The sequence below is a fragment of the Canis lupus genome, chromosome 37 (assembly GCF_048164855.1).
Source record: "Canis lupus baileyi chromosome 37, mCanLup2.hap1, whole genome shotgun sequence".
Taxonomy (NCBI): Eukaryota; Metazoa; Chordata; class Mammalia; order Carnivora; family Canidae; genus Canis; species Canis lupus.
The window spans coordinates 22,480,691-22,491,770 of NC_132874.1; the positions used below are offsets into that span (position 1 = coordinate 22,480,691).

The window sequence follows — 11,080 nt, forward strand, 5'->3', positions numbered from 1 at the left end:
CACCCCCGTGAGGTGGCCTGAACATTGTCTCGCTTGGACATCAAAGTTCTAGAAACATGGTTTTGGATGGCAACTTCTAGCCCGCCTCAAAAGTCTGACACCCTTAGCATGGCCCCCAAATCCCACATGCCCTGCCAGCGGCATCCTGGTCCTTGGCATTTAACGGTCACCATGGTGACAACAAGGGTTCTTTTCTTGTGTCTTAATGATTTTCGGTCGTGTAACAGAGCAGTCTATAATTTCGCAGCTTCAAATAATAACTATTTCTTCAAGTAACACCTATTTTTAAATCACAACAACTTATTTGCTCAAAATCCACCATTTATTCGAACTGTGTGGTTCAGCAGTCTGGGGGGAGATGGGCTGGGAGGTTCTGATGGCCTGGCCAGGGGGCACTCCCGCAGCTGCGGCCGTCTGGTGGGTGGTCCCCACGGCCGGGGGGGCCACCCCACACATGGCCAGGTGAGCCTGGGCTTCCTACGTGGCAGTGGCAGCAGGTGCTTCCAGGGGAACAGGAGTGCCAGGTGCAAGATCTCTTCTGGGCTTTCCTAGAAGGTGTACAATGTCATTTCCAGCACTTTCTATGAACTTTATAAAGCAGGTGTTGGGGCAGGCAGATTCAGGGGGTGAATCTCCCTCTCTCCTCTTGATGAAAGGAGCTGCAAAAATTTTTGTGGTTATTTTTAATCTACCCCATTTGGCTCTTCAGCCACAATTATTATTATTTTTAAAAATTTTATTTTAACAAAAAAAAAATTTTATTTATTTATTCATGAGTCACAGAGAGAGAGGCAGAGAGACAGGCAAAGGGAGAAGCAGGCTCCTTATAGGGAGCCCGATGTGGGACTTGATCCTGGACCCTGGGATCACTCTCTGAGCCAAAGACGCCCCTTGGCCACGATTATTTACAATGTCCACACTTGCTCAGCCTGAGAGTCCTTGAAGGCTCCCCAACAGGGCACTGGGCTCAGAACCTATTGTCTCGTGCTCTGGAGCAGGTCCAGATATATGTGAGGCTCCAAGGCAGGCGCTCAGGTGCCGTTTCTCTTTATCTGGACACTTATGAGCTAAAAAGCGACTTGCCTGCTCATCGCCAACCTATAACGGGGTACATGGGGCCCTCATATTAGAAGGGGAGGGGTCGGGGCACATGGCAGTCAGGTGCACACAGCAATTCTGAGGCCCAACTGGGCCTGGGGGGCGGGCATGTTCCGTGGGGAGGGCCTAGTTCTGCTCCTTGGGAGTGGCTCTCAGGGCCACAGCTCTTGGCTTGGCCCTTTGGACTCATATAAGTCACTGAGAAGTCCTTCCTTTTCCAGAAAAAGGGCCATTGTAGTAGCTCAGGCCCTTTCTCAGTCTGCTTCCTGCCCATGGGAATTTAGGCATCTGGAGGTGTTTCGCATCGGACCCGTCCCAGCCGCTGTTCGTCTAAGCAGGTGGGGCTGGTCGGTACAGCTCCCTTAAAGACTCGTGGGCTTCCCATGAATCCGACATTCCCGAGCACACCTGCATGTTCATTCTGAGGCAGGCCTCCTGCGACTTGGCCACGTCACACTGCTCTGGGTCAATGCCTTCTTGTTCGGCTGAGTTTCATTTTCCGACCTTGTGAGTCCCGGGCCCTCGACCTTCACTCTGAATTCTGCTCACAAACCCACGGTTTCTCTTAGCTCACCCCTTTTCTGCAGTATCTTTTCCTGTTCAGCAAAAGCATTCAACTGACCCTCTGCCTTCCACGTAGAGATGTTCTAGCCAGAGCTGCAAGGTTATTAAACACATTTTCTATTTTCCAAGTTGCCGCGTATGACACTGTCCTCCATTGTGCCCCCACTACATAACATGCATCACATGTTTTCTGACCTTAAATAAGAATCTCCTCAGTGGTTTTCCAGTTGCTGCCATTCCCCCTGAACTTTGCTGACAGCTTCCTCCTTGTTTTTCCAGACTCAGCTTGCCTGGTTGCAAAGATGTGCCATATTCTTGCAATTTTTATGAAGCTGGTACCTCACTTCCGGGGACAATTTCTCTATCGATTATTTATCTATCATTGCAGCATAACACACCATCCCAAGCAACATTTGTATATTCGCCAAATATTTTGCCATTTGGTCTGGACTCAGTTGGGTCATCCTTCTACGGGTCTTGTCTGGGGTCACTCTCCAGGGTCTACTCAGGCTGGTTGAAGATATCTGCTGGTTAGCTGAGGCTGTTCATGGGCTCTCCAGCAGAACAGCCTGAGCTTCTTATAGGGACAGCAATATTCCAGGACAGCACAAGTGAAGCTACAAGGCTTTTTGAGGTCTTATCATGTTCACTTTCACTGTATCCTATTGGTCAAATCAACTCACGAATCCAAGGGTTGGAGAAAGAATTTGCCACTGTGGAAAACAGTATGGAAGTTCCTCAAAAAAATAAAATTAGAAATACTGTATGATCCAGTAATTCTTTTATTGGGGTGCCATCTTTTCCTTACCACATCTTGTAAAAGAAATTACTTCTTCTTTTTTTTTTTAAATTACTTTTTAATAAATATGTCATACAAGACAAAAACCTTCAAATCATGGAGTCCATGAAAGGCAATAATTTTAAGCAAGAGCCTGACAACAAATGTTACAACTACGGAGACTTAGGAGTGGAGACAGGAGACCCCTCACGAGAGGAAAAGTTGGGGTGTGAGAGGGGCCAGAGCACCAATATGGGAAGTTCTGAAGTATTAAAACCTAGATTTTGAAATATTAAAACCAACTCTATTGTGACTTTATAGAGTCAAAAGTCTAATTTGTTCAGGATTTTGGAATGCAGAGGTGTCTATACTATTGGTTTTTGCAGGTGCTCCTTCACCCAATAGGCATTTGTTAAACATAGAATAGACATTAGTTCAAGGCCTCAAACCAGGCCTCACTCTTGTACAATGTCCTTGGCAGTTCAGGACATCATCACAAAGCTGCTCGGATGTGTGTACGAGTGTGATCAAAATAAGTGAAATATGAAATGGCAGCATGCATTGAGACCCAGGCAAGACCGCACCACCTCCCTGGAACTGGTCACCACGCAGCTGTGAGGTTCTGTGATTCTGGAGAACGGACCTTCGGCTTTTGGTTTCAGCTTCCGTGATGCATTTAGCAGCTCTCCATCTCCACCAGTCGGGCTGCTGTGGGTCTGTCCCAAAGCCAGGATTTGCCCGACTCCCAGGAGCTGCTCCGCCCGATGAGCACTCAGGACACCTTGGCTGGTTCCTTGTTTGCTTCCATCGTGAGTGTAGCTTTGGGCTGCGTGCCCGGCAGGGAATGGAAAGGCTGAGGCCTGGCATGCAGCCGTGGGCGGCTTAGCTGCCTTCAGGAGCCCGGTGCTCAGGAAAGTTCCTGAGGGGCGGAGCTGGGGGTGAATGCCAGGTCACAGGTTGTCATGGGGAGTCTCTGTCTTGTTTGCTTCTGCTCGTCCCTCACCCTCTTCTCTGCGCGGCAGCTGGCAGCTCTCACCCATCCATCCATCTATCTATCTATCAATCTCTGTCCGTCCCTGTGTCTGGCACAGCTCCCCTCCCTCCCTCCCTGTCTTTCTGTTTATTTCCTGCCTGAGACAATTTACCATAAAAATGTATAATAAGGGGCACCCGGGTGGCTCAGTGGTTGAGCATCTGCCTTCAGCCCAAGGCGTGATCCTGGAGACCCAGGATCGAGTCCCATATGGGGCTCCCTGCAGGGAGCCTGCTTCTCCCTCTGCCTGTGTCTCTGCTTATGGATAAATAAAATCCTTAAAAAAAGCACAATAAAAGAATGGCAAAAAGTAAATGAATCAATAAGGCAACTTATTGATTGAGAGGCAACTAAGACAAACCAAGGTAGAAAATCAGAGATTCTCTGTTCTTGGCAGGACACAGGGAGGTTCGCACCCGCAGGTGAGTCGCGCTCAGGCTGCCGTCGGGGGCTGAGCCCTCAGCCGGGCCTCGGGCCTCGGTGGCCTGCGCAGCCCCGCTGACCGCACACGGGGGAGCCCGGCGCTCCCCCTCTCACCAGCGCCGGTTAGGGGCCCTATTTAGATGGAGCGAGGACACATGAGACGAAGGATGGTCCCTGCCATCACTGTGGTCCCGGCTCTGAGGCTTCTCGCCTCCCCCCACCCCTGCCCCGGCCACAGCCTTCGTCGTATCTGGGATGGGGCGCAGGTGCTTGACAGGACAAAAGGCTAGTGGGGACTCGGTTACTCCTAAAAGAGGAGAGACCCTGGTTCCACGTCCGGTCCTGTGCGCACCCCCTGGACACCCAGCCCTGGCAGTCTTAGGTGAAAATTGCTCCTGTTTCACACTGTTTGGGGCACGTGTCTCTTCCCACCAGACTAAGGCTCCTTTAGCGACAGAAACGGTGTCTCTTCCTTTCTGTGTCTACAATATCGGGCATGTTGGGCACATGGCGAGGGACCGATTACTTTGGTAAAGCAAGGTGCATGTTTTAGGTGCAGAGAACTGCCAGAGAAGCCTGGGGGTGTGTTGGAGCCCACCCAAGCACCCTAGCCCGGTGCTGCGCAGCCTGGGAGGCGGGACGTAGGTCACATAGGTCACAAGCCCTCACAGGATGACAGTCCTGGAGTCCTTGAGGCTTCAGCAACCACAGCCACTGTCCAGCATGAACTTCCATAAAGACATCCGGTGACTTCAAATGTACACAACGTTGAAAAGAGAATAACCGGAAAGTTCTGATAAAAGTATACGTTACCCGTTCAGGACCAGTTGACTTTAACCTTTGTCCTCTCCACACAGGGCAGGCATGAGGATGACCCTCCTTACTGTTCTAGAGCAGTGGGACCACGCAGACCACCCTGCTTACCCTAGTTTAATGCTCTTGTGGATTTATCCAGACCTCGTGTGTTTCTGATATGTGACTTCAGGGTTCCTTGATCCTTTCCAGTGACTTCAGTGGTCCTTGATCCTTCCTAGTGACTTCAGGTTTCCTTGATCCGTCCCAGTGACTTCAATGTTCCTTGATCCTTCCTAGGGACTTCACTGTTCCTTGATCCTTCCTAGCGGGGCATAAATGCGGGAAGTGTGAGGGATGCAGGTCCAGGAAGCAAACTAGTCATTGACTTCCTGCCCTCAGGTTTCTGATTGGAAACCACGCTCACTTGGTTCAGTGTGATCATCCTCAGGCCACCAGGTAACCCTTTCCTGGTGACGCCTGCCCAGGGAAAGGCAAAGCACTTGTGCGCACCTGCTAGAAGCAAAAGACGTTGAGCGCTGATTGTTTTCCTCACGGATGCATGTACACTCAGGGACAAAACAATCACACTTAAAAAACATTTTAACTCCAGTGTGGTTGACATGCAGTGTTATATTAGTTTCAGATGTATAATATAGAGATTCAATGATTTTTTTTTTTTTGGAGGGGGAGCATGCTTTATTGGGGACAGAGCATTGCACGTGACCCACAGAGGAAGGCAGCCCAGGGAGTGTCCTACACATCACGCGCAAAAAGGTACACGGGAGGTTTTGCTAAGAAAGATCAACTGGAACATGGTTTCCTCCGGGGGCTTCCCCACCTCCTCCCTTGGAGGGGTCAGGACACGCCCAACCATCTCCTTGAAGGCAACTCTGGTCCGCTAGAGATACAGTCCCTCGGGGGTGCCCTCTTGTTTTTTATAAAGAACATTTTCTTTAGATTTCTTGAAGTCTTCATTTGTTACTTTCATCCGACGCTCTCTCAAGGCCATCAGACCAGCCTCTGTGCAGATGGCCTTGATGTCAGCACCAGAGAGGTCATCCTTAGCCATGATCAAGTCGTCCAGGGTCACAGCATCAGCCAGCGTCATCCTGCTTGTGTGGATCTGAAAGATGCGCTTCTTAGTCTTTTCGTCAGGCAGGGGGAACTCAATCTTCCTGTCAATGCGGCCTGGTCTGATAAGTGCTGGATCCAAGGTTTCTATCCGGTTTGTGGCCATGATGACCTTCACATCACCCCTTGAATCAAATCCATCCAACTGGTTCAACAGTTCCAACATCGTTCGTTGAATTTCCCTCTCCCCACCAGAATTTGAGTCGTATCTTTTTGTTCCAATGGCATCGATTTCATCAATAAACACAATGGATGGGTGCATGTTCTTCCACAACTCGGAACAATTCCCGAATGAGTTTGGGCCCATCGCCTAGGTACTTCTGAATAAGTTCAGAGCCAACCACTCTCAAGAAAGTGGCTGAGGTTTGGTTTGCTACTGCTTTGGCTAATAAGGTTTTACCTGTGCCAGGTGGACCATAGAGAATGACACCCTTTGGGGGCTTTATACCCATCTCTTCATAATATTCAGGATGAGTGAGAGGAAGCTCCACGGATTCCTTAATTTCCTGGATTTGGTTGTCCAATGCCCTGATATCAGCGTAGGTTTCCTGGGGGGTCTTCTCTACCTTCATTACTGTGACCAAGGGATCTGTGTCATCCATGAGCACTCCTATGACAGCATGCACCTTGTGGTTGAGCAGGACAGAGCAGCCTAGTTCCAGCAGATCCTTGTCTACAAAGGAAAGAATGCTGACATAGTGTTCTGAACCCACAGATGTAGACACGATGGCATGATTGTCATCAATGATCTCTTCCAAGGTTCCTACTGACATTGGGGTTCCCCTCAGATCATCCACCGTAGATCTTTCCTCCTCTTGCTTTTCTTCTAAAGGCTTCATTTGTTCCTGATTTCTAATGAATTCTTCCTCCATGAGAAGATAGTCTTTAATTCTCTCTAACTTCAATAATTTTAACCGGCATTGAGTGTGAGGTGTCACCAGTGGAAGCTTGCTTGCAGCATCTGGTCCCTTTGTTTTCTTCTTCTTTTTCCCCACTCTAGTTGGTACGGGAGGTTCATATTTCTTTTTCTTGTCCTTGTCATCCTTCTTGCCACCTCCAGGGCCATGACCACCACTTTGACTTTGACCCATCTTGCTTCGGCCGCTCGAACCACCGCTCGAGATTCAACGATTTAAATGTTACTCAGGGCTCATCATGAGAGGTGTCCTTTTACTCCCCACCGTCTATTTCTCCCATCCCCCCACAGCCCCTCTGGTAACCATCTGTTTTCTTGTCTAGTGTTAAGAGTCTGTTTTTTGGTTGTCTCTCTTTCTTTGTTCATTTATTTCTTAAATTCCCCATATGAGTGAAATCACGTGGTATTTGTCTTTCTCTGACTGACTTATGTTGCTTAACATCATACCCTCTAGATCCATCCATGTTATTGCAAAGGAAAGATTTCATTGTTTTTTTATGGCTGAATAATATTCCTATATTTCTCTGTGTGTGTGTGTGTTGTGTATACACACACACCTCTTCTTTATCCGTTCATCTATTGGTGGACACGTGGGTTGCTTCCATAATTTGACTATTATAGGGGGATCCCTGGGTGGCGCAGCGGTTTAGCGCCTGCCTTTGGCCCAGGGCGCGATCCTGGAGACCCGGGATCGAGTCCCATGTCGGGCTCCCGGTGCATGGAGCCTACTTCTCCCTCTGCCTATGTCTCTGCCTCTCTCTCTATCTCTGTGTGACTATCATAAATAAATAAAAATAATTTAAAAAATTTGACTATTATAAACAATGCTGCAATAAGCATAAGGGTGCATGTAGCCTTTCAAATTAATTTTCATATTCTTTGGGTAAATACGCAGTAGCACAATTATTGAATCATAGGGTAGTTCCGTTTTTAATTTTTTGAGGAACCTCCATATTGCCTTCCACAGTGGCTGTAACCAGTTTTCATTCCCACCAACAGTGCATGGGGGTTCCTTTTTCTCCACATCCTTGCCAACAATGGCTATTTCTTGTCCTGTTAATTTTAGCCATTTTGACAGGTGTGAGGTGATATCTCATTATGGTTTGGATTTGCATTTCCCCGATGATGAGCAATGTTGAGCATCTTTTTATGTGTCTGTTGACCATCTATAATTCTTCTTTGGAGAACTACCTATTTATGTCTTCTGCCCGTTTTTTAAAAAAAGGATTTTATTTATTGTAGAGAGAGAGAGAGAGAGAGTACAAGTTGGGGGGAGCAGAGGGAGAGGAACAAGCAGACTCTATGCTGAGCGCAGAGTCAGATGTGGAGCTTGATCATGATTTGAGCCGAAATCAAGCCTTGGACACTTAACCGACAGAGCTACCCAGGTGCTCCTTTACACCTATTTCTTAATTGGATTATTTGGTTTTTGGGTGTTGAGTTTTATAGGTTCTATATATATTTTGGACACCAATCCTTTATTGGATATGTCATTTGCAAATATTCCATAGGTTGCTTTTTAGTTTTATTGTTTCTTTTGCTGTGCAGAAGCTTTTTATTTTGATATAGTCCCAATAGTTTATTTTTGTTTTTGTTTCCCTTACATCAGAAGACATATCTAGAAAGATGCTGTTATGACCAATGTCAGAGACATTACTGCCTGAGCTTTCTTCTAGGATATCATGGTTTCAGGTCTTGTGAGACTTTCAGTCCTTAATCCATCTTGAGTATATTTTTGCGGATGGTTTAAGAGAGTGGTCTAGTTTGATTCTTTTCCATGTTACTGTCCAGTTTTCTCAACACCATTTGTTGAAGAGATTGTTTTTCCCCAATGTATATTCTTTCCTGCATTACCAAAGATTAATTGAATATATAATTGTAGATTTACTTCTGGGCTTTCTATTCTGTTTCATTGATCATGTGTCTATTTTTGGGCCAGTATCACACTGTTTTGATTACAATAGCTTTGTAATATAATTTGAAATCTGAGATTGTGATTCCTCTAGTTTTGTTTTTCTTTTTTAAGATCGCTTTGGCTACAAGGAGTTTTGGTGACTTCGTACAAATTTTAGGATTGTTTCTTCTTGTCCTGTGAAAAATGCTGTTCGTATTTTGATAGGGATTGCATTAAATGTGCAGATTTCTTTGGGTAGTAGAGACGTTTTAACAATATTTGTTCTTCCAATCCATAGACATGGAATCCATAGTCCACATTGTGTCATCTTCATTTCTTTCACTAACGTTTTATAGTTTTCAGAGTACAGGTTTTTCACCTCCTTGGTTAAGTTTATTCCTAGGTATTTTGTTATCTTTTTTAAAAAAAGATTTTTATTTATTTTACTAGAAAGAGAGGGAGAGAGAGAACAAGCAGAGGGATCAGCAGAGGGAGAGGGAGAAGCTGGCTCCCAGCTGAGCAGGTAGCCAGATGTGGAACTCCATCTCAGGACCCTGAGATCAGGAGATGAGCTGAAGGCAGACACATAACTGACTGAGTCACCCAGGCACCTTAGGTATTTTATTATTTTTGGTGCAATTATAAATGGGATTGTTTCTTAGTTTCTATTTCTGCTGCTTCATTATTAGTGTATATAAATGCGACAGATTTTTGTGACTTGATTTTGTACCTTGCAACCTGACTGAATTTATTTATCAGTTTTAGTAGTTCTTTGGCGGAGTCCTTAGGGTTTCCTATAAATAGTATCACATCATTTGCAAAAAGTGGAGGTTTCACTTCTTCCATACTAATTTGGAGGCCTTTTATTCCCTTTTCTTGTCTGATTGCTGTTGCTAGGGCTTTCAGTACTATGTTGAATAAAAATGATGAGAGAGACATCCTTGTCTTATTCCTGACTTTAGGGAAAAGAGCTCAGCTTTTCCCCATTGAGTGTGATGTTATCTGTGGGTTTTTATATATGGCCTTAATTATGTTAAAGCATGTTCCCTCTAAACCCACTTTGTTGAGAGTTTTTATCGCGAATGGATGCTGTACCTTGTCAAATGCCTTTTCTGTGTCTGTTGAAATGATCATATGGTTCTTCTCCTTTTTCTTATTGATGTGATGTATCATGCTGATTGATTTGCAGATACTGAACCACACTTGCATTCCAGCAATCAATCTCCCTTGATCGTGGTGAACGATTTTCTTAATGTATTGTTGGATTCAGTTTGCCAATATTTTGTTGAGGATTTTGTATCTATGTTTCTCAGAGATATTAGCCTGTAGTTCTCTTTGTTTCTGGTGTCTTTATCTGGTGTTGGTATCAGAGTAATGCCAGCCTCATAGAATGAATTTGGAAGTTCTCTTTCCTCTTCTACTAGTTTTTGGAATAGTTTGAAAAAAATAGCTATTAACTCTTCTTTAAAAGTTTGATAGAATTCCCCTGTGATGTGATCTGGCCTTGGACTTTTGTTTGTTAGAAGTTATAAGTTTCTAGAAATTTATCAATTTTTCCTAAGTTGTCCAATTTGTTAGTATATCATTTTTCATAATATTAATAAACGATCCTTTGTATTTCTGTGGTATTGGTTGTTATTTCTCCTCTTTCATTTCTGATTTTGTTTGAGTCATCTTTCTCTCTCAGTTTTTGTTTTTCTTTGTTGTTGTTGTTTTTGATGAGTCTGACTAAAGGTTTATCAATTTTGTTTATCTTTTCAAAGAACCAGCTCCTGGGTTCATTGATCTGTTCTATTGTTGTTTTGTTTTGTTATGTTAGTTTCTAGGTTATTTATTTCTGTCCTAATATTTATTATGTCTTTCCTTCTGCTATTTTGGAGTTTTGTTTGTTCACTTTCTAGTTCCTTTAGGTGTATGGTTAGATTGTTTATTTGAGATTTTTCTTGCTTCTTGAGGTAGGCTTGTATTGCTATAAACTTCCCTCTTAGAACAATTTTGCTGCATCCCCAAGAATTCGGACCACTGTGTTTTCATTTTCTTTTGTATTTATGTATTTTTAATTTCTTCTTTGATTTCTTGGTTGATCCAGTCATTGTTTAGTAGCATGCTACTTAATATCCATGTATTTGTGCTCTTTCCAGATTTTTTCTTTTGATTGATTTCTTGTTTCATAATGCGTGGTACAACTTTCATCTTTTTGAATTTGTCAGGATGTGTTTGGGGCCTAATATGTTATTGTTATCTATTCTGGAGAATGTTCCATGTGCACTTTAAAAGAATGCGTATTCTGCTGTTTTAGGTTAGAATGTTCTGAATATATTTGTTAAATCCATCTGGTCCAGTGTATCATTCAAAGCCACTGTTCCCTTGTTGATTTTCTGTTTGGACGGTCTGACCAATGATGTAAGTGTGTATTAAAGTCCCTTACTATTGCTATATTACTGTTTT

The 11,080-nt window shown here is 44.5% G+C and overlaps 1 pseudogene; it reads right to left on the reverse strand.

Moving 5' to 3' along the window:
- Positions 1-5,358: 5,358 nt before the first annotated feature.
- LOC140625948 (26S proteasome regulatory subunit 4 pseudogene) lies at positions 5,359-6,935 on the reverse strand (annotated as a pseudogene).
- Positions 6,936-11,080: the final 4,145 nt, after the last annotated feature.